The sequence below is a fragment of the Sciurus vulgaris genome, assembly GCF_902686455.1.
Source record: "Sciurus vulgaris genome assembly, chromosome: 5".
NCBI lineage: Eukaryota > Metazoa > Chordata > Mammalia > Rodentia > Sciuridae > Sciurus > Sciurus vulgaris.
This window is the reverse complement of record NC_136465.1, coordinates 172852100-172876737: the sequence shown is the minus strand read 5'-3', so window position 1 is coordinate 172876737 and position 24638 is coordinate 172852100. Positions and strand designations below refer to the sequence as shown.

The window sequence follows — 24638 nt, the reverse complement described above, 5'->3', positions numbered from 1 at the left end:
CAGGAAGTAAGTTGTTTATCTGACCTTCCAAGAAATCAGGATTAGAGAGAGAATAGCCAAATTTCTCAAAAAGGCCAATTTCGACTGGCATGATAGCAAAGTTTCTTCTGGCTCAATCCTTAAACACACAAAAAAGTAATGTATCTGATGTGTTATGGTTTGGATCTGGAAATGTCCCTTGAAAAGTGCACGTTTTGAAAGCATGATCCGTAATGCAGCAAGGTTCAAAGGTAGGGTTTTCAGGCACTGATTACTGCTGTGATCTCATCAGTGGATTAATACATTTGGTGGATTATTAATTTGAATGAACTACCAGGTAGAAACTATAGACAGAAAGGCATGACTGGAGAAGGTAGATCAGAGGAAGCATGGCCCCTCTCTCTGTTTTCTAGCTGCCATGAGCTGAGAAGCTTTCCTCCACTATACTACTTGGCCATGATGCTCTGCCTCACCTCAGGCCCAAATCAATGGAGTCAGTTAGTCATGGACTAAAACCTCTGAAACCATGAGGCAAAATAAACTTTTCCTTCTCTTAAGATGTTCTTGTCAGGTATTTTGATAAGAGCGACAAAAAGCTGACTAATTGTGGTGATATTCAATTATTTTCTCACTGTTCTGTTTCCTGTTCTGGTCTTACAAGGAAAACAATTTTGAAATACCCATCCACTTTTTTGTTCCTGCTTTCTTCAGCCTTTCTCTGTCTATAAAAACAGCCACTTCTGTTCAGCCCATGGGAATACTTACTCTATTTTAAGGAATAAAACACCACCTAATTCTAGAATCAAAAGTAAAGGCGCTATAATCCTAGCCATTAGGGAGACTAAGACAGGAGGATCTCAAGTTCAAGGCCAGCCTGAGCAACTTAGGGAGACACTGTCTCAAAATTTTAAAAAATGAAGACAGGCTGGGGATGTAGCTCAGTGGTTAAAGCCTAACCTGGGGGTTCGATCCCCAGAACAAAAAAAAAAAAAAAAAAAAAAAGAAAAAGAAAAATAGAAGAAAAGAGAAAGTAAAGTTAGCTGGGCATGTACCTGGTGGTAAAGAGCTTGCCTAGCATGTACAAGGCCCTGGGTTCAATTCCCAGTGCTATTTAAAAAAAAAAAAAAAAAAAAAAAAAAAAAAAAACCCAGAAAAACCCTGAAGCCAATTAAGATCTTCAAATAGTTCTGCTTTTGTCCTTGGATACCCCCAACTGAGAACATCACAAGTATTCTCAACAGTAGAATGTTAAGTACCCTGTAGAATATTCATAAAATAGAACACCACACAGCGTGACAATGAGGCTCAGGCCACATGCAAGGACACAGATGAATCGCACAAACACAACACTCAGATACAAAGGAATATATACCGTCCCGCATGTGATGGCATCTGCTCCACTTTTTCAAAATGAGTCCAAACTATAAAGTCAGAAGGTACATGGGTGATAAAAGTAAAAAGAAAATAAAAAATCAAGAATGGTAACCCACAGGTGGGAAGTGAAGGACTGTGACTAGCAAAGGTCACCAAAGGGCCGCTTGGTCATTGCAATGTCCCATTCTCTGACCCCAAAGGGGGTTATTTTTAAATAAACAAGTTTTACATATTTATTTTATGCTTTTTTTTTTTTTTTTTTTTTTTTGAACTGGGGATTGAACCCAAACATGCCAGGCAAGCACTCCTCCACTGGGTTATGTCTTCAGCCCTTAAGCACTGCTCTGAATGTGTGTCATACTTCACAACAAACAAGATTTACAGCAAAACAAAAATGTTTGTATGTTTGGCATAACTATAAAAATGACAACTCGGAACCCCAACTCCTTCAACGTTCACGCCTGTCTCTAGTCTCTTCCCCTGCTACTCACCTGTGTTCACAAGTGCCTGCCACACTTGTCACCAAGCGTGTGCTTTCTTTCCATATACTGACTATCCTGCTGTCTAGAAAACCATGCAGACATATTGATCATCCTTCTATTAGACTAACTGCAAACTATCAGTCAAAATGCTGCTGAGATGTCTCTCCTGAGAGAAACCTTTTCAGGAGACAGACTCCAGAGTCAGACTGCCTGGTCCAAATTCCAGATCTGTCATTTGTTAGTTATGTGACCTTGATCAAGGTGCTCACTTTAGTTTTACCGTTTTCTCATCTGTAGAACATAATAAAAACACTACCAGCGTCAAGAGGTTGCAGTGAAAACCAAATGGGTAAACATAAGTGCTTGAAATGTGCCTGGACAGAGGAAGCGCTTGGTCAGTACTAATTCTTATTATCATCAATACACTCAAATAACCTTCTCACTGTTCTCCATCCCCACCCCATTAGCTACTTCTCTCGGTTTCCATGGCCCGATATTACATAGCTTAGGTTCTTGTACATAGGTTCTACAGACAGTTCATTCCGGGAGAGGGGACTAAATCTTTCAAATCTCAATCCTCCATTGCATGACACAGAGCCTGGCACGTAGTGGATGCTCAAGGATGAACAAGCTGACTTCAAACCTGGACCTCTAGCACACAGGAGCAGCATTCAGGTGCTTCCCCATCCTGTGGTAAGCAGTCTTGACGGGATTCCTCCCTGACAATGCTGCATGCCCGCTCCAGGCAGCAACAAATGAAGGTGAGACTTGTCCTGTCTACCTGCTGCCAGGCTATTGCAAGGCTTCAATGCCTATCAAACTATCAAAATATGACTATGAAAATGTTTTCATGTATGAAGCTCTACTGTATAAGGTTTTACTGTCTCATTAAAACAACAGGATTACTGTTGGGTTGCAAGTTTAGAGAGGTAATACACAGTTAACATAATGGAAAATTGTTATCTGATAAGATTTTTTTTTTTTTTTTTAGTTAAAAATATCTTCTAGCTGGACTTCGTGGTACACACCTGTAATGCCAGCAGCTTGGGAAGCTGAAGCAGGAGGATCACGAGTTTAAAGCCAGCCTCAGTCACTTAGCAAGCCCCGAAGCAACTCAGCAAGACTGCCTCTAATAACATACAAGAAAGGGCTGGGGATGTGGCTTAGTGGTTAAGAACCCCTGGGTTCAATCCCCGGTACCAAAAAAAGTCTTGTAATGAAATTTTCCAATTCTCACTTTCAGACATTTCTCATTTGGTTATCAATGACTTATGTAATATCAAAACAAATACTTGTGCATATGAGTGCTCACAGCAGCTTTACTACCATAGCTCAGCAGGGGAACCAACTAAATCCAACTAAATGTCCATCAGCTGGTAACCAGGTACATGTACTAGGGTACGTACACCCAGTGCATGAAAACTACTCAGCAATGAAAAGGAACTAGCTACTACTGATATACATTACAAAATAGATGAACCTCAAAAACATGCTCAGTGAAATGATTTTATTTATATGAAATGTCCAGAAAAGGCAAATCTAGAGACAGAAAGTAAGTTAGGGGGTCAACTAGGGTGGGGAGTGGGAAAGGGAACTGACAGCAAATGGACAAGGGGAAACGCTGAGTTGTGATAACAATCATACAACTGTGTAAATTTATTAAAACTGTTTTAATTGTACACCTAAAGTGGGTGGATTGTATGGTATGCAAATTATACCTCAGTGAAGTTGGGGTTTTTTAAATGAAAATATTTGCACTCTTTTACAGTCAGCTATTAGTCTGATTATCTTTAAAATCTCACCCACACATGTGAGACCAAGTCACTTAAGAAAAACGCACAAGAAGAAGCCAACTTTTGGAAATAAACTGCAGCCAGGTGTGGTGGTGCATACCTGCAGTCTCAGCTACTTGGGAGGTTAAGACAGGAGGACAGCCTGAACAACTCAGAGAAACCCTGTCTCAAAATAAAAAATAAAAAAGGATTGGGAATGTAGCTCAGTTGGTAAAGCACCACTAGGTTCAGTCCCCAGTATCATAAAAATAAACAAACAAAAATTGAAGAAATATAGAAGCCAGAAGCCCTTGAGTCTCACATACTGCATCTGACTCTCTTTTGCTTCTTTCCATCTGAAACAGCCCCCTACAGTCAGTCCCCCTCCTCTTTCTTAAATGATATCGACTTTTAAAGAGGTCAGACCAACTGTTTTATAGAAAGTTTCTCATTCTAATTAGGCACATTAGCCCACACCTGTAATCACAGCAACTTGGGAGGCTGAGGCAGGAGGATCACAAGTTCAAGGCCAGCCTCAGCAACTTAGAGAGACCCGTCTCAAGGTAGAAAATAAAAAGGGCTGCTGTATTACTCAGTGGTAGAGTGCCCCTGGGCTCAATCCTCAACATTAGAAAGAGAAAAGAACTTCCACAAAATGACCTCCCCCTCACCTCAAAAAAATACTAAGCTGCCTTCTCTATATTCATTTTCCAACCTAGGAGCAGTAAAGGGTGATGAAACAAGCTTTCCTGGTCATCTGTTTACTGCATCCTACCTACACACACACTCGCCTCGTAGGTATTTATAATCACAAACACAAGAATAGAAAAAAATTAATTTTTAAAAGGCATAATTGCACACATGGATATTCGGCATAATGTTCCCCCCCCGTTTTTTTTTTTTTTTTTTGTCCCACCAGCAAGAATAAGAGAATGATAAATACTAAAAGTATAATGTAAAACGAGATCAGAAAAATGACAATACACACAATAAACAAGATTTCTAAATAAGTATCATTTCTTTTCTAAATAGGACTTAAACTAACCCTTAGAAATGGATAGTTCTTTTATACAAATGTACTATAGTACTTCAGATTAAATTCTGCAAGTCCTAAAATGCTGCCAAATTAGTTTGCTGAACTGGAATTGTTAAATTGGATACGCTTAAAGTAGGTCACTGGCTCGGGCATAAAGTATTTGGTAATGCAGAGATCTACTTGCAAAGTCATTTGTCATAATGAGATTTGACTTAGACAAAACAAAAGAAACTATATTGGTTAGGTGTCAATTGTCAGATGTATTTTATTCAAATAAATCTCAGTTTAAATTTATGTCAAATTTTTGGACTGGGAAATATGATGAAAGAAGTGATTCGGAAAGAGTAAATCTGAGGTCAGCGTTTAAAAAAAAATGCCTCTTTTGCTTCCTGCCCTTTGTCCTTCACATCTACTCAGTCTCCAAAGCCCATTAATCCTTCTTTTGAAATGTCTTTCAGTTTTATTCCTCTCTTGTCACTACTCTCACCATTAAAGTCCCAATTTGTGTCAGAAAGTATTAAAGGACAGAAAAGCTAGAAAAAGAAGCTAAACTAGTGGCCACTGGGATAATCCAGGAGGTGAGTGAAGAGGACTTGATCTAAAGCAATGTTCTCAAAGTGTGGCCCCCAGACCAGCATTAATAGTATCAGCTGAGATCCTAGCAAACAGGAACATTCTCAAGACCTTACCTCAGACAAATGGAACCAGGAACTCTGCATTGATGAATAATTCTTCCAGGTGATTCTGATGTAGGTTAAAGTTTGAAAATGACTGGTTTATCTTCAAGTAGAAGAGGAAGGAATGGGCCAAGTCTGAAGAGAATCTGGGAATCTGCTGATGTCTCCTCAATCACTAACATACCCTGTCAAAAAAAGAACCCTTCTCCAAACCTGTCTCCAAATTCCCTTTATTTATTTATTTATTTATTTATTTATTTATTTATTTTGGTCCCAGGGATTGAACCTAGGGGCACTTAATCACTGAGCAACATCCCCAGCCCTTTTTAAAATTTTTATTTAGAGCTAGGGTCTCGCTGAGTTGCTTAGGGCCTTGCTAAGTTGTTGAGGCCGGCTTCAAACCTGTGATCCTCCTGCCTCTGTCTCCCGAGCTGCTGGGATGTGCCACTATGTCTGGCTGTTATTCAATTTTTTTAAAAAATATTTTTTTAGTTGTTGATGGACCTTTATTTTATTTATTTATATGTGGTGCTGAGAATTGAATCCAGTGCCTCACACATGCTAGGCAAGTACTCTACCACTGAGCCACAACCCCAGCCCTGTTATATCACTTCTGATATCACCAACCCCCACATTACTTAGGTTCAATTGTCCTTCCCCCCTGTTGATTTTATGATTAGGGAAAAAACTGTACCATATGTGGGAAATTAAGAAAAGATAAGGGAGCGCAGAGCGGTTTGGTCATTCATTGGAGTAGCATTGTTCTTTTGCTCGGCGGCTGCAGGTCTTCACTGGGCAGCAGCTCAGAGAAGTGGTTTAAGACTTCTGCGTTGGATAAGAGAAGATGGCCTGAACCAAGCAGACTGCTCTTATGACCACCAGTGGGAAAGCCTCCCCACCTGCCCTCACAAACAGATGGCCACCAAGGCTGCCAGGAAAAGCGCCCCCTCTACTGGTGCGGTGAAGAAACCTCATAGCTACAGGCCCGGAACTGTGGCGCTTGGAGAGATCCCTCCGTACCAGAAATTAACAAGCTTCTCATCCAGAAGTTGCCTTTCCAGAGGTCGGTGAGAGAGATCGCCCAGGATTTCAAAACCGACTGGAGGTTTCAGAGTGCAGCCGTTGGCGCCCTGCAGGAGGCTAGTGAAGCGTCCCTGGTGGATTTATCTGAAGATACTAATCTGTGTGCCATCCATGCTGAGTCACCATCATGCCCAAAGACATTCAGTTGGCTCGCCAGATATGGGAAGAGAGAGCTTAAGTGAAGGCAGTTTTTATGGCGGTCTGTAGTAAATTCTATAAAATACTTTGGTTTAATTTGTGACTTTGTTTCGTAAGAAATTCTAGTATGTTGCATTTGTACTTAAGTCATTCCATCTTTTCACTCAGGATGAATGCGAAAAGCGTCTCTTCGCAGACCTCAGTGATGTGAGCACTGTTGCTCAGGAGTGACAAGTTGCTAATATGCAGAAGGGATGGGTGATATTTCTTGCTTCTCATGATGCATGTTTCTGTATGTTAATGACTTGTTGGGTAGTTATTAAGGTACTAGAATTGATAAATGTGTACAGGCTCCTTTTGCAAGAAAACTGGTTATGACTTGAAAAAAAAAAAGAAAAAAAGAAAAGTATTCAACAAATGGTCTGGAATAACTGGCTAATCACTGTGGGAGTGCAGAGTGGGAAGCTACATTTCCTAACTTCACAAATCCACTGTATATACCAAAATAAAATTTAAGGTAAACCAAACAATTCAATTTAAAAACCATTACAGGAGTGCACACCTGAATCCCAGTTACTCTGGAGTCTGAGATAAAAAGGATGATAAATTCAAGGCTGGCCTCAGTCACTTAGCAAGACCATGTCACAAAATAAAAAATAAAAAGGGTTGGAGATGTAGTTCAGTGATGAGTGCTCATGCGCTCAATCCCCAGAATCACAATCAACCAACCAATTAAAAAAAAAGCAGTGAAATTATGAGTAAAATTTTTTATTATCTTGAATTGCTGAGATGTGTTCAAAGCAGGATAATTTCACTCCAAAGGCATAAAAGAAATTAATAAATTTTACTACAAAAAAGCTAAAGCTGGTAATGGTGGTACACACCTATAGTCCCAGCTTCTTTGAAGGCTGAGGCAGGAGGATTGTTTGAGCCCAGAAGTTTGAGGTCAGCTTGGATAACACAGCAAAAACCAATCTCAAAAAACAAAATGAAACAAAAATATAATCTTTTAATAATGTTTTAAAAATTTAGTATTTTTGATCATCTGGTGAACTGATAAAGATTAAAACTGATATATAAAGGTGTGGAGTCGGAAGCACTATCATATACTGATGGTGAGATACAACATTTGGAAAGCAGGTGGAGAAGAATTCTTTTTGACAGGCTGGGTTAAAGACTGGGGGAAAATTGTGGTAGAAATTGTCAGCAGGTCCCCAAATTCTCTTCACATCTTGGCCCATTCCTTCCTCTCCTAACGAGTTTCTACAGCATAATATGACATCTACCAAAACTTAAAATAGGTATTTCTTTGATACCTTAATTCTTCATATTTTACAGGAAAGAATGGCCAAAACTCAAAAGTTTTAAACAAGAATATATTTGTGTAAAGATATTAAGTGCATCCACTAGTATATTATTTGTAATCCTGAACTGATAACAACTTTAATGTCAATCACTAGGAACTGGTAATAGAAATAATAGAATATTACACAGTAATTAAAAAGGAGGAAGCAAAAGTAACATGGAAGATGTGCACAATATCTTGTAAGACTAAAATCAAAGAGCCATTGTAGCTGGGTGAGGTGGCACACTCCTTCAATCCCAGCTACCGAGGAGGCACAGGTATCACAAATTTGGGGTGGGATGGGTAGAGGGCTTCCCTAGACTGTGCAAGGCCTTGGGTTCAATCCCCTACCCCAAAGTATTGCAAAAATAAAACAAAAAAGGAACTATCTAAAACACTATGTATAGTTTAACTCTTTATTAGTATATATACATAACATTGTACACTATGTACACTATATGAACATACATAATGCTGACAATATATAATATAGTAACTGTAAAGAAAGGATGCAGGAATGTCTGGTGAGACACAAAAAAGTTTTAAAAGCAGATTATCTTTAAGAAGTGGAATAGAATAATATTCTATTTTGTACTTTATAAACTTCAAGTACTTTACAAAGAGCATAAATTCTCTTAAAATAAAAAATAAATCTGATCATGCCACTTCCTTTATTTAAAACGTTCCAAAGCTTCCCACGTCGGCAGAGAATATAGTCCAAACTCCCCATTCAGACACAGGGATGGTCCAGCTATGCCATCTGACACCCACCATCGCTAGGGTCAATTTCCCTGACAGGCAGGTTAGGAAGAGGTCTCTGTTCCTCTCCTCTGTTATGTCCTTCCTAAAGCCTGGTACCATACGTACTCTAATTGTCACCTCTGATAACCCTTTCTGTCATTATGAGGGCTTTTGTTGTAAAGGAGCACATGACACCACATTCAACTTGTTCTTTTCAGAACAGTGTTGAACAGAGCTGCTCAAAAAAAATCAATGTGTTTCTTCTCTATTAACTGCTTTCATGGGAAAATAAGTTCACATGCCAAGTTAATCAATACAACCCCACTACTAAAAACCAAAACCTAACCCTAACATTATGCTTACTGGATAATAAACATGAATAGTTTTCTAATCTCTCTGGCTGAGGTATAATGGTAAGGGGGTGGGGAGGCCCACCGAATATTTGAACAATATACCGATCAAGTCCCATTATCCATCTTGGAAGTTCAAACTCACTCAAGTAGTCAAGGTATCCCAACATCACACCACCTGTATGTGAGTGCAAGTGTGACCCAGGATTCAAATAGTAAAAACTCTCTAAGAAATTTAGATGCTTTCAAAAAATACACTATGCTCATAATGCTATGAGTATTGTCTAGGCTCATAATGCTGTGCTTGGATCATCCCATAATAAGCAGTGTTTCTCAAGTGTTCATTGGCTGATAACTGTCCTCACAGAATTCTTAGATGACTGCCATTCCAGTAGTTCCCTATGGCCAAAGATCTAGAATGTGAAATCTCATATAATTTTGGTCATGATTTCTCTGCTTCCCTCTCAACACCACCATACCTCCCAGGCAAGGCACAAAAGGCATTTAGAGGCTGACCATTTATCACCAATAACAATGTGTTCAACACAGCAGACAGTGACTACTCAAACTGGCACCATAATCATATTTATATGTTTCTAAGAAGATCAACTAGGTAAAATACACTCACCTGGGATTGAGGGTACGGAGGATGCAGAGGGATGTACTGCATGGAAGGGCTAGGCTTGAGTCAGAAGACTAGCTATTGCAGGACAACACAGGTGAACCACTGTAATTGTCAATCACATCTGCCTGGAACATGGGGTTTAAAGTACTGGTCATCTTCATGTCAGTGTCTATCTCCCCTATCAAATTGGGCACCTTACTCATCTTTATATTCACAGTGGCCTGTATTCACACAGAGTAGGTACTCATTAAATGTTTGCTAAATGAATGAAGCATGTATGTCAAGAAGCAGACATCATATAAGTGGGCACATGGAAAACTGGCAGTTGCCTAAATTCCTACTGGAATCTAGTTTCAGTTAGTGGTAACCTTGTACTTGGCTAGAAAGCTACATTTCCCAATCCTTCTTAGATAGAGGTGGCCACATGTCACAACTCTGGCCAGTGACACACATTAGAAGAGGCACATCTTTTGTGCCTTGTCTGGGAGGTATGGTGGTGGTGACAGGGAAGCAGAGAAATCACTTTGCCACCATTAGGAGAAGCACAACTAAGGATGGATCAAAGGAATCAGAGACATTAAACAACACTGTGGAGTGACTGTATCTGCCTTGAACTATTTATTTCTCAGTTTTCTGTTGTGCAAGAGAAAAATAAAGCTCTATTTGGATAAAACAAAGTTAGTCCATACATGTTACTTAATTTATTCCTCATTGATAAAAACATGAAAGTAGAGAGAAGAGTTGTAAGGCTACTGTAATAATCTAAAGAACAAAAATATTTCCTACCAACTAAATGAGTGGTCATCTTCTTTTGTGGTCATATAATGACTTCTGGAATGAGTGATTTCATTAAATGACAACTCTCTAGCTAGCAGTTCAGTAATATTCGAGATGATCTAATCAAATCAAAATGTTTGGAAAGAGTGTTGATGCTTATATACTCATATATAAGCATACTGCAGTATCATCAGCAATAAGACCAACTAAAACATAAACATCCAAGTTCATGTGAAATTAGCAAAAATCTCCTTGAAGCTACAAGGAAGTGGTAATCAAAACTGAGTGGAAAATAAACCTGAAAACATTTGAAAAAGCACCTGCAGAAGGCTATTCAGGCTGCATATTAAATTTCTGTCTTATCCAACATATTCTACATTGAACATCTGGCCTTTCCACAAGCTAGTTCCTACCAATGTGATGTTAAAGACACTTTTTGTTAAGTAACAGCCACTGAGAAATTTTAATCCAATTCAAGGGCAGTTCAGCTGTAGTTCACATTCACTTCTGAAACAAATATAAGTAAAATAGCTGTTTTAAATCTTCAATTGCTTCTACCAAAAATTCTCTAGCCACAGGTATCACACATTTAATATTTAGCTTCAGAACACTTCCATCAAGTTATTCTTCACACCATTTACTTTTGTTGTATTTTTCATGTATTTCATATATTTTCTCCTGGGTTTGAAGAGTATTTGCCACCAAAATGTTGTTAGTTCATCAATTTTGAGATGCACTTTTTAAAATATCTTGATATCTCTGAAGTCGAGAGATGTTTTACAATTAATGCCACTTTACACCGTTAATTAACTGGCAGCATTCTTTTTTAGTGGAGCATTAAATAAAGGTTTGTCTTGTGATTGATGGCACCATATAATCAGTTAAATATGGCAACAGTAATCTCTAACAGTTACTAAATGCATCCCATGAACCAATCACAGTGTCTTACATGCAATGACTCACCGACTTATCAAAATATTCCTCAGGTAGGTACTACTGTAATTCCATTTTATAAATAAACTGAATCAGAGAAGTTAAATAAAATAGTCATAAGTAGTAGCACTCAAATTGACTCCAAAACTTAAGCTTATAAATGTTGTGTTCTAACTAAAGTTCAAAAAACACTCCATCCATTCATAATAAACACGGTTTTATATTTCGAAATTATTTTGCCCTCATTCTTGAAAGATGGTGATTTTTCTCCTAGCACTTTGATAATAGCATTCAGTCTTGGGACTTCCACTATTGCTGAGAAATCACCCATCAGTTGGCATTTGAAAGCAGTCTGTAGTAAGAGCTTACATTAGGCCAGTGAATCTGGGTGACATTTCTCCTTTTTCATCCTATTTAAGCTTCCTGATTCAGAGAATTCAGGTCTTCCATCAATTTTGGAAAATCTTTTCAAATACTGCCTCTCTCCCAGTTCTACCTTTCTTTTTGTGGTACTAGGAACTGAACCCAGAGCCTTGCACATGCCAAGCAAGTGCCCTACCTCTGGGCTACATTCCAGTGCTTTTTAAAATTCTATTGAGACAAAGTCTTGTTAAGCCACTCAGGCTGGCCTCGAATTTTCAAACTTCCCTCCTCAACCTCCTGAGTAGTTGAGATTACAGGTGTGCTCCACCACACCAAGCTCCCCCAATTTTTCCAGTATCTCCTTCTAGAATTCTGATTAAATGTTATGTTAGACCTTCTTCAAACCTCCCATGTTCTGGATTTCATATGAATGACTTCTTTATCTTTTGGTTCATTAAGTCTCTTTATCTGTGTCTGATTTACTGTTTAACTTGTTACCTAAGTTCAATAATGATGTTCTTTATTTCTAAAATGGTTCTTTTTTCTCACATTTTAAATTGACAAAAGTTATATATGTATTTATGATGTATAGCATGTTTCGAAATATATGTACATTACCTCTATAGTGGCACATATTAGAATAAAAACACAGCTCTGACATACAGGATTTCTGGTCTTGTTTTACCTAACAATCTCATTTGCCTCATTATACCTTCGACATCTGTTTTTTATTTCTTTGAAATTATTACATATACTTATTTTAGGTTCAGTTTTCAATAATTATAATATTGGAGTCTTTCAAATTTTATTATTTTTGTTGTTTCTGCTGACTCACTCATTGTGGCTTTTCTTAGGTGTTTTGTGATTTTTCATTGTGGGCTTTTGTTCTTAAATTTTTTTTTTTTTTTTTTTGGTGGTGTTGGGGATCGAACCCAGGGCCTTGTGCTTGCAAGGCAAGCGCTCTACCAACTGAGCTATCTCCCCAGCCCTGTACTTAAATTTTTATTTGTAGGGCTTCTTTGAGTGCTAAGTAAAATATGTTTTCTCCTGAAAAGACTTGTGTTGCTCTAGTAGGTTTCTAAAGGCACTAACTAATCCAAGATCAAGCGAAATTAAATTATCAGCCTGAGTTTTTCATGCTACATAGATAGTATGAATTCAAGTCCCAGATCCATTAATGAACCAATTATCTAAAGGGAGTTTTAAAAAATATTTACTTATTTATTCATTTATTTATTTCTAGTACTAGGGAATGTTGAACCTAGGGGCACTGTACCATTAAGCTATATCCCCAGCCCTTTTTTTTTTTTTAAGTTGTCAACGTTGGCCTTGAAGTTCCAACCCTCCACTCAGTTTCTTCAGTTCCTTTGAGTTTCTTCAGCTTGAGTTCTTTAGATGTGACTCTTGTCATAGTCTACTATTATTACTTGCAGTGCCAGGGATTTAACACAGGAATGCTCTATAACTGAGCTACACCTGTAGTTCTTTTTATTTTTTTAATCTGAGACAGAGTCTCACTAAGTTGTTCCAGAATGGCCTGAAATTTGAGATCCTCCTGCCTCAGTCTCCTGAGTAGCTGGGATTACAGGTGTGCACCACCACACCAGGTTCCCCAGTCCTTCAATTTTTAAGGATTACTTTTTAGGAAAAAAATTAACCTTGTCTTATAATTATTTAATAATTAGATGAAATCAAACCTTCAAATAAGCTAAATCTAAAGCAGTCTATTTTCTATTCCTGTTCCCTCTACTCTAATTCCTTCTTCCCTCTCTCATAGTTAAGAATTGTTCACACTTCTATGAAAACATAAACTGCAGACACTGAGTTTTAAATATGTGAGAAACCCTTGCATTCACAGCAATGGAGGAGTAGAGCACAAAGACCACTGGCTGAATCAGAAGACCTGGGGTGCAGCTGCTGATCACCACTTTTTAGCTGACCTGAGAATCACCTAATATTCCAGAACTCTAGTCCCCTCTTTTAGATTATAAGAAAAATAATAAATATACACCTTATAAGAGTGCTATGAGGATCAGGAAACATGAAAGTCTTTCAGAGGTACAACTACATATGAGTGCTTGCTAGGAGAAAATGCTTCTGAAGGTCAGCCCAGAATAATTCTATTTATAATAAAAGCCTCTTTCACTCTTAGGTACAATAAAAGCAGGAATAATTTTTAAACCATTTTTTTCTTTAAAACAAACTTCCAGGGCTGGGGCTGTAGTTCAGTGGTAGAGCACTTGCCCCGCACCTGTAAAGAACAAGGTTAGATCCTCAGAGCCACATAAAAATAAAAATATTGTGTCCATCTACAACTAAAAAAATATATTAAAAAAAAAAAAAAAGAACCTTCCAGAAGTACAGGAGAGAAGCTGAACTCAAGAGTTCCCAGCTTCTCCCAGGAAAAGGACCAAGGGGTCCTGGAAAGTGTTATGTGGAGCGCTGGCCCTTCAAGTCTGGGTCACCTAGGGTTGAATGGGTTGAGTGGCTGTGGTTCTGGAGCTTTAGCGGGATTGAGGTGGTGCGCACCCTGCACAATCCTGTCTACACCTCCAGTTCCTCTCTTCTACCCTGCCTCCCTCTCCTGTCTCCACCACTCCAGCTCTTTCTACTTCCTCAGAGGCTTCAAGCAATTTTCTCCCTCAGCACCTTCAAACAAGCTGGTCCCTGTGTTTGAGGCTCTTGCCCCAAATTTCCATGAGGCCAACTCCCCACTACTCCTCCAAACCTTTGCTATAAATGTTACTTTCTCAAAGTGGTCACCTTCCCTGGTCTCTCAAACCAAGTTAGATCCCCCAGTTAATCCCTTTTATAGTTCCCTGAGCTCCCACCCCCAACCCCACAAAAGGCATTAATCAGAGTGTGGGTGACATATGTAGTTATAGGATTACTTAACAGTCTTTCTTCCACTAAATGAAGTCTGTGATGGTCAGTGTGGCATATGTTTTGTTTTTTCTTTATCCCCTGTTCCCAGTAACATGCCTGATATAGAGGAAATGCTCAGTTTGTTGAATAAGTGAGAGAATTACAGGCTTAATACTTTATGTATAAAACTACTAAACTAGATTCTGAATACTGGGAGAGAGAAGGATCAAGTTATAAGACACAAGAAAAAAAAAATCTATATTCCAGACTTCCTATAAGAGAGCAATATTCCATTCCTAACTTGATTTATAATTTATATAATCATTCTAATTGTTTTTCCATCTGTACATTTGTTTTTGTGATCAAAATATCTAGAAACATATTTCTCATGTCTATCGCAAAACTAAGATTTTTCACTTGTGACACAGCACAAACTGAGGGGAGTATGACAAAGCAAAAAATGTCCAAACAAAATACGGTGCCCTGCCAAAAATGCCAAGAAGACAACATGTGACTGTGGAGGGGGGTCTGTAGGGAGAATGAACCTAGAAATAAAAAGAGAGGTAGGAAATACAGCAAGTAAATGCTATAATGATTACCTTTAAACACTGGTTCTTATGTAGCTGGAAATATGAAAAGCTTATGAGTATCTCTCTTTACTTGCATATGCTAAGCAGGCATCATACCAGTACTGTGCTCTCCTGAATTTAATATTAAGGGCAGAAGGATGAGGGAGAAGTAATAAGGGAAGTTAATCAGTTTACAGCTGTGGGGGGCTGCATGGAAACTGGTCCACATTTCTGAATGCATTCTGAAATCTTGACTTAGATTCCACCCCAGTCCTGAGTCCTATTATATATAAATTTTCTGGACAGTTGACCCCAACCAACCAGAAGCCACAATGACTTCTCCCTATCCCAAAGCTTTCCCTAACTCACAGAATCTCATGTCTTTTGCTTGGAGCCAATGTAGATTTGATGTAAGTGGTATTTGCCTTCCTTCCCAAATTTTCATCATAAAAATCAAAGCTCTTGGCTCTGGCTCCATGGACATATTTCCAACTGCTACTTAGTCCTGCTGATGCTAGTTGCAGAAACTTGTCCCAAGAGGTGGTCTTTTACTAGTTACCATCAGTAACAGCTCCATACGTCCTTTTTATTTCAGCGATCTCTCGATATCAGGAGTTGTGGTTTAACAAGAGCTAAAATTTCATTTTTTTTCAATAGCCTTAATTTCCCTACAAATTAACAAATGAAAATACTACATATTTCACAGATTAAGAAAAAGGAGGGAGCTGGGGTTGTAGCTCAGTGGTAGAGTGCTTGCCTGGCACATGTGAGGCACTGGGTTCAATCCTCAGACCATTTAAGAAATAAATAAAATAAAGGTATTATGCCCATTTACACTGAAAATATTTTTTAAAAAAGAAAGGAAGAAAGAAAGAAGGAAAGAAAGAAAGAAAGAAAAAGAAAGAAAGAAAGAAAGAAAGAAAGAAAGAAAGAAAGAAAGAAAGAAAGAAAGAAAAAAAGAGAGAGAAGAAAAAGGAGGGGCTAGAATTGTGGCTCAGTGGTAGAGTGCTTGCCTAGCATATGTGAGGCACTGGGTTCAATTCTCAACTCCACATATAAATAAATTAAATTATGGTATCCACCTACAAAAAATATTAAAAAGAAAGAAAGAAAGTCAGGCATGGTGGTGTACACCTATAATCCCAATGACTCAGGAGTCTGAGGCAGGAAGATTCCAAGTTCAAGACCAGCCTAGGCAACTTAGACTCCGTCTCAAAACTTAAGAAACAAACAAGTGGGGGTGGGTGGGAGGTAGAGGTTGGGGATGTGGCTCAGTGGTACAGTGCCCTGGATTCAATCCCTAGTACCACCCAATAAAAACCCCCCAAGAAGAAAGAAAGAAATGAAAGAAAAAGGAAAAAAAAATATTTTTGAATTCTACACAGATTTTTTTTTTTTTTTTTTTTGGTACTGGGATCTAACCCAGGAGCATTCTGCCACTGAGTTACATCCCCAGCCCTTTTTACTTTTTATTTTGAAACAGGGTCTCACTAAATTGTTTAGGGCCTCACTAAATTGCTGAGGCTGGCTTTGAACTTTTAATCTCCTGCCTTTCATTTGCAAATAAATGGATGGAATTGGAGAATATCATGCTAAGTGAAATAAGCCAATCCCAAAAACCAAAGGCTGAATGTTTTCCCTGATAAGTGGAGGATGATATATAACGGGGGTAATGGGGGTAGTGAGAGAAGAATAGAGGAACTTTAGATTATGTAGAAGGAAATGAGAGAGGAAGGTATGAAAAATCATGGAATGAGACAGACATCATTACCCTATGTACATGTATGATTACACGAATGGTATGAATCTACATCGTGTACAATCACAGAAACGAAATGTTGTACCCCATTTGTGTACAATGAATCAAAATGCAGTCTGTAAAAAAATTAAAAAAATAAATCTCCTGCCTCAGCCTCTCAAGTAGCTGGAATTACAGGTGTGCTCCACCACACCTGGCTTGAATTCTACAGAGATTCTAATAAGCACCTGTTATGGTTTGGATAAGTGTCCCCTGAAGGTGTATGTGTTAAAGGATTGGTTCCTATCCTTCAGTGCTATTGGAAGGTAGTGGAACCTTTAAGAGACAGCCTAATGAGAGGTCTTTAGGTCACTGGGGTGTGTCCTTGAAGGGGATAATGGGATCCCAGCTCCTCCTTTCTCTTTTGCTCTCTGGCCACAAAGTAAGTAGCTATGCTCTGACACGTGCCCCCACCATGCTGTGCTTGCTGCCTGTTTGCTGGTCCAGAAGCAATGAGGCCAACTGCCTGTGGACTGAAATCCAAAACTGCAAGCCAAGCTGGGTGCAGTGGCGCAGGTCTGTAGTCCCAGAGACTCAGGAGGCTGAGGCAGGAAGCTGGCAAGTTCAAGGCCAGCCTCAGCAATTTAGCAAGGCCCTATCTCAAAATAAAAAAAAATTAAAGGATTAGGGATGTAGGTCAGGGGTAAAGCAACCCTTAGTTCAAACCCCATTACCAAATTACAACAAACCTGCAAGCCAAAATAATCCTTTTCTTCTTATAGATTATCTCGGATATTTGTCACAGTGAAAAAAACTGCATAATACAGCACCTTTTAAAAGGTCAGCTATACACACCCAAGCATCCAAAATGTACCTCCATATATCCTTTCCTGCTGAAAGGAACCAGATCTACTTGAAGAAATGGTTGGTTGAGAACTGGGACAGAAAATGCACAAGATGAGCCTAGATAACTCATAATGACGAAAACCAAGGATGCGCCAGGCATGGTGGCACACGTCTATAATCCCAGCTATTTGAGAGGCTAAGACAGAAGGATGCAAGTTCAAAGCCAGTCTCAGCAACTTAGCGAGACCCTAGGAAACTTAGTGAGACTCTATCTCAAAAAAAAAAAAAAAAAAAAAAAAAAAAAATTCAGTGGTAAATTGTCCTTGGGTTCATTCCTAGTACAAAAAAATAGTAAAGAGTTGTTACCAAAAGTCTTCAGAAGACAACCTGAAGAGGACCCTCCCACTAGTCAAGAATGGGGTAATCTGAGCATTAATAAAAATGACTAGTATAATAGATTCACATCTACAAAATACATTATAATCCATGAATCCACAATTTTTTAAAAATGCCTGATGATGGTCTCCTTTGGAGGATGCTAGGAAGTCAAATAATAACAATAATAATGATAATAATAATTATATTATTATTAATGATAATTATTATTATTATTATTATATTTGGTATCAGGGATAGAACCCAGGGGTATTTAACCACTGAGCCACACCCCCAGCCCTTTTAATTTTTTATTTTGAGACAGGGTCTCATTAAGTTGCTTAGGGTCTCACTAGTTGCTGAGGTTGGCTTTAAACTTTTGATCCTCCTGCCTCAGCCTCCTGAGCTGCTGCAATTTATTATCTTGAAAATAAGAAATAAAGGGAAAGAACAAAGTATTTAACCTGCCTTTCTAAATGAAGTATAACTCAGATTAACCTGAGTTATAAGAGAAAGCTTTTGTAGCTAATAAGTGAAAACAAATGACAGAAACAGAAGATCACCATTTCTTAAATACTAGTTAGTAAACATGTCTCAGGACTGCTCTCCATTGGCCTGAAACATCATAGTAAGGTAAGACGATTGGCTGTGTGCCTCTAAATACAGCACCTCCTAGAAAATATTGTTGCCAAACAAAAAGAACCTGAATTAGATTAAACCTCAAAATATTGACAACCAGCTTATATGATTTTCAAGGTGCAGGAACATATAAAATGTTCTACAGGGATGCGATTAGCAAAATCCAGAATGTGAGAAACCACAGGACAAATGATGCAGTCTATTTTCAAAATAAATTGAGGGTAAGAAATGAGAGGAACCTATGGATGAAAAATTGTTTAGGCAGTATTAACCAGTACTATGTTGATTCCTTTTTTTGGAGCCTAATCAGAACACTGTTTTGTGATAGGAATTGATTTTAGATATAATAATTGTGTTGTGCTTCTGCTTCAGCGAGAGTCCTTGCCTTTAGAAACATACTCCCCAATGTTTACAAATGGAGTGTTTAAGAGGCTGCACTCAGCTAACAATTCGTGGTTGCTGGGTGGACGCTTCAGCTCCTTTCCACTGTGAGCATTTCTGCAGGCTCCATGAAGTCCTCACAGCATGACACTTCTGATTCTATCCCTCAGACTCACTTTGAGGGAAGCTGCAGTGTCGCTTATGACTTAGTACACAAAAAGTCATGTGACATCCCTGGGGTACACAGGTCAGCCCCGTTCAGCCTGAGAGAGGATGACATAAAGGCATGACAACCAGGGGGCAAGGACCGACTACGTTATGTGGGAGGCTGCCTACCACTCTGTAGCACTTAGAATCCCATATAAGCACCAAATTCCTGACCTTGACTTTCCAAACCCTTCATCATCTAGCTTCTGCTGCACTCAAACCTCATTTCTTCCCTTTCTTGGCCCAGTAAGCTCCAGTCTTAATGGCCTCCTTTCTTGCACTACAAGAGCAGGCCTCTGCATTAGCTGTTCTCTCTACCTGGATTGTTCTTGCCTTCCTGTCACCTTATCATTCAGATCTCAGCATAGATATCATCTCTTTGGAGAGGCCTTTCCTGACCAACCAGTCTGAAGAAGTCATTTATCCCCTTTCTATCCCAGAACTCAACTTTAATTCTTTGCAGAACACTTATCACCTTCTGATATTTGAGCACATCTGACTCAATGTTAAACTCTCTGGCACAATTAGTCATCACACTCAACATATCTTTAACACTCAAATGGGTAATGGAGTCAAATACCCTGGCCTCACAGTTTGGAAACTGTCTGGCTCCAAAGTTGTTTTCCTTCACTGTGCCTCAGCCTCATGCTCAATGTCACACCAAACTCAATCCATGACCTCCAAACTCAACCCATTGTTTGGCTTTTGTAGTACACTGGCAAACGCCCCATGAAAATAACTTTGTAATTGCCATGAGACCTTCTATTCCTTGATCCCATATTCTCTTTCCTGACAATTTCTTTCTTTAGCTTAGATTTCACAGTTAAGCATTATAATCACTTCCTTGCAAGAACCCTTAATTCTCTTCCAAGGTTCCCTCTTCTCAAATGCCACAACCCTAGACTCAAGAAACTGCTTTCTCCATGCCAAGAACAGTGATGATAAAGCACTCAACTTGGCAAGTTCACTGTGAATTCGAGGTCACTAATCAGCACTCACCTTTAACTGGCAGTCTTACTGTTTCTCTAACAAGCAGGCTTTCCAATTCCCCATTCTCCCAGAAGGCTATTTCTTACCCACTTCCCCTTCCTCTGCCACTCTTCCCAGCTTTTTAGCCAATGTCTCTGACTCTTCACTGAGAACTTAAAAGCTACAATGCAACCAGTGCTATGTCTTCTACTCAGGACCAGCTATATAAACCAGCTACCTTTCCTTCTTTCTCCCTTTTTTTTTTTTTTTTTTTTTTTTCCGGGTGCTGGGAATCCAACCCAGAGCCTTGTGCTTACAAGGCAAGCACTCTACCGACTGAGCTATCTCCCCAGCCCCCATCTTTCCCCTATTTTGACAGAAGTGGTGACTGTCCTCCTTTTGAAGAAAACTTATGCTCCTGATAGCATTCCCTTCCTTCTACTCATCAACTCCAACTTTGCAATTAGTCCCTCTTTTCCCTCCATTATTACTCACTCTCTTCTGGATCATTCCCATCTGCATACATTTAATCTCAAGTACTTCCCCTTTGAAAAAACACAAAATTCTTAGGCCCCATATCCCCCTTTAGCTATCACTCCATTTCTCTGCTCCCTTCACAGCCAAACTGTCAAAGTGTTAAAAATCTGCTGTCTGCATTTTCCCACCTCCCATGCACGCTCTGTTCAATGCATTCTGACAAGACTTCTGTCTCCATCACCAGCAATATCCATGTTGCCAATCCAAAGAATAGTTCATGCCCTCATCCTACTGGGCCTCTCAGCAGCACTAGATTCTGTGAATTGCTCCCTTCTTTAAATTCTCTTCTTTTGATTTCGTTCAACCAATAACTACTGAACAACAGCCCTAGCCAGGCACTGTTCTAGACATTGGCTGGGGATTCAGGGGTTGCCAAGGTACTTCACTCTCCTGATTTTCTTTCTGTTTTTGATTTCTCTTACTTCTGTACCCTTCTCTGACCTCATCTCTAAATGTTAACAGCAATTCAGAACTTAGTTCCAAGCCCCCTTTCCATTACTCTCTCAAATGACATCATTCACTCCCATGCTTTCAATTACTATCCTTATATACAGTGAAAACTTGCATATTTGCATCTGTATCTGGAAAATTTCCTTGGAATTCCAGTTTTCTACAATTATTTATTTGACATTTCCACTTGGGTGCCTTAAAACATCTAGATTTAATATAACCAAATTTTAAATCTTGACTTTTTCCCAAAACATTCTGTTTAAGAAAATCTCAGTAAATAACAATATACAGCTTTCAAGTCAGAAATCTTGATTCCTATCCCTTCCTCCTCTCCCATACTTCTAATCCATCAGCAAGTCCCACTGAGTCTATCCCCAAATTATATCTTGAATGTGTTCATTTCTCTCCCTCTCTCTTGCTATTATCATCACTTTCCCTAAACTATCCCAATAGCTTCCCAACTGGCCTACCAGTTCTAGCTTCTGAATTTTCCCCATCTTTTAGATACATACCTTTAAAAATGTAAATCGGATTACTCTCAGCTTAAAAGTCTTCAACAAACTGGAATGTAGTTCAATAGCAGAGCACTGCTCAGAGGCCCGAGTTCAATCCCCAGCACCAAAAAAAAAAAAAAAAAAAAAAAAAAGTCTTTGGCAACTATACACGGTAACTATACCTACCTATGAGCCCCTTTTCTTGGTCTTCCAGATCTTGAGTGACAGAACTCGGCTTACCTGTCCCACCCTTCCTCACTCCTCTGTAGTCACACTGACCTTGAAGTTTCTTGACTAAGCTAAGCCTCCCCCATAGCCTGGAATATGCTACTCCCTCTGTCAGAAACACCTTCTCTACTGGCTGGCTCCTTCTCAATTTCCAGTTGCAGCTTGAATGTAAACTCTCAGGTCTTCCCTGATAGCTTCCTAACATTGACTGGCTTTATTCACTTTCTTGACATAACATCTTATAATATGTTTCATTCATTTACTTTTTTTTTTTTAATTTACAAACGTACACAAAAGTCCAGCAAAGAGGAGAGTGAGCCCAAAGATTTTTATTTTTGTTTTTGCTTTAACAAGTTCCCTGTCACACTGTAAGCTGCGAGGGATAGAGCTTTATCTTTACCCACCTAGAGCCTTGCACACTACCTGCCATGATAAACACTCAGTAATTGTTTTCGGTTTTGCTCTGAATGAGAAGGAAAGTTAAGAATGACTGAAGAGAAGGATGGCACCTGAAAGAAGTGAAGCAGGAACAGAGAAGCTCCAAGGACAGCTGGTAATTTATTCATCAGTCTATTCCCTGCCAGGCTCTGAAAGAAGGGTTGAGTTTCAGAGATAAATAAAAGAAAGTCTTGGGCAAAATCTAGTAGAGGCAGATATAATCATAGGTCATTCTTACCAAGGGTCACCTATGGGCTGGATACAAAGCTACACATTTCAGAGGTACTGTCTCACTTAGTTCTCACAGTAACCCCATATGGAAAAAATTATTATTCCCATTTTGCACCTAAGAAAATTGAGGCTTAGAAACATTAAATATTGTTTGCAGGTCATGAAGCTGGAAAGTAAAAACGTCAGGTTGAGTCACAGGTTATTTAATTCCAAAGTCAAGCCATGAAACATCTGTATTTCCAGGTAAACACTATGCTGTAGAACATTGTGGAAACTGTTAAGACAGAGGCTCACATAAAGTGAATGAAGTAAGCTAGGAACTCTAGTGAGGAGACACCTGAGCTGAGCCTGAAGTTGAAGCAGGAAACTGCCAGGCAGTGCAGTCTGAAGAAACAGCATGTGAAAACAAAACAAAAACCCATGCAGGCACTTAAAGAAGGTCATCTACTCAGGATACTTGAAAGAATATCAGTTTTATTTTTTAAAACTGAGAGCAATGAATACCACTGTGCCAGGATTCTTTGCAGCCTGGCTCTGGGAAACCTGGGAAGGTTTCAGAGAAGATATGAGCCTACACTAGATCTGAAGGACAGATAACCACATTAAGAGAAGCAAGGGAATGACTTGCATAAAGGAATGGCCATTGCAAGGACATGGGACTGCAAGAGTCTGCAGCTGAATTTGGCCAGGTTTGGGGGACTGGATTACATGCAGTGGCAAGAGATGGGGTTGGCAGCTGGGTAAAGATGTAATCTTCAATTGTCATTGCATGTTACTGTAGGAAATTTGGATTTAATGCTGAGTGTTTAAATAGGACAGTGGCATAATAAGATTAAATATTTACCAAAAGTGCTTCAGAACCAGTTATTAAAATAGTATGGCCCTCACTCAGGAATATATAACCAAGCAGAACCAAAAAATACATCTATGTGTTCTACTAATGGAATTTGTTGTATAATAAAGGTGGCATCTCAAGTCAGTGGAAAAAATCATTCAATAAATGCCACAGGAACAAGAGATTAACCATGTGAAAAGCAAAAACATGTCAGACCCTCTCTTTTATATTATACAAGAAAATCAGATCCATTTACATTTGGGATTAAATATAAATAATAACATTATAATAATTCTTTCAAAAACAAAGTAATATTTTAGAGTAGAACACAGATGCTACAGGAATTTATGAGCTAACCTGGAGACTTCAAAGTAATGTTGGGCTTGCTTCCCAACCTACAGGTCATCAAGTTCACTCTGCTAAAAGATTGGACGCACTGGCTGAGGCACTGTTCCCATACCTTGCAGTTCCCCAGAACCTCCCATACCCAAGAAGCACACCGTGGCTTCCAGGCTGAGAAACCTTTGTTTAACAAGTTCTCATGAAAAACAGACATTATATTGGTCAAATTATATTGTTCTGTTGTATGCATGTACGAATATGTGACAATAATTCCCACCATTATAGACATCAATAAAAAAGATAAAAACCAGACACTGCTTTTAATAGTAATCAGTGATTACAAATAATTTTTATTAAGACACTGAAAAAGTATCTCAATGAAAAGTCTTCAAGTAGTGAAGAAGTGTGGATGCTTCATGAAAGAAGTTTCCACTACTGAATCTAAACTTCAGTTCCACAATGTGTATCTTTAAAGTCTTTAAAAACGCACATATATCCTGTAACCCAGCAAATTTTCTTACAGAAATTTAGCTAGTAAAACAACTATAGTTGGGTGCGAACATAAATGTACAAAACATATTCATTATGAAGGTGTTGATACCAATAAAATTCCAAATTATTATATGCTCATATGATGAAATATAGTGATCATTAGAAATGAAGTCTACTGCCAGCAACAGTGGTGCACGCCTGTAATTCCAGCTCCATGGGAGGTCGAGGAAAGAGAATCTTTAGTTTGAGGCCAGCCTGAGCAATTTAGTGAGACTGTTTCAAAATAAAATTTAAACAAGGACTGGAGATGTAGCTCAGTGGTAAAAC

At 38.9% G+C, this 24638-nt stretch overlaps 1 protein-coding gene across 1 annotated transcript in view; it reads right to left on the bottom strand.

Moving 5' to 3' along the window:
• Nucleotides 1-24638, bottom strand: part of TNRC6B (trinucleotide repeat containing adaptor 6B) — a 255936-nt gene that overhangs the window by 201638 nt on the left and 29660 nt on the right.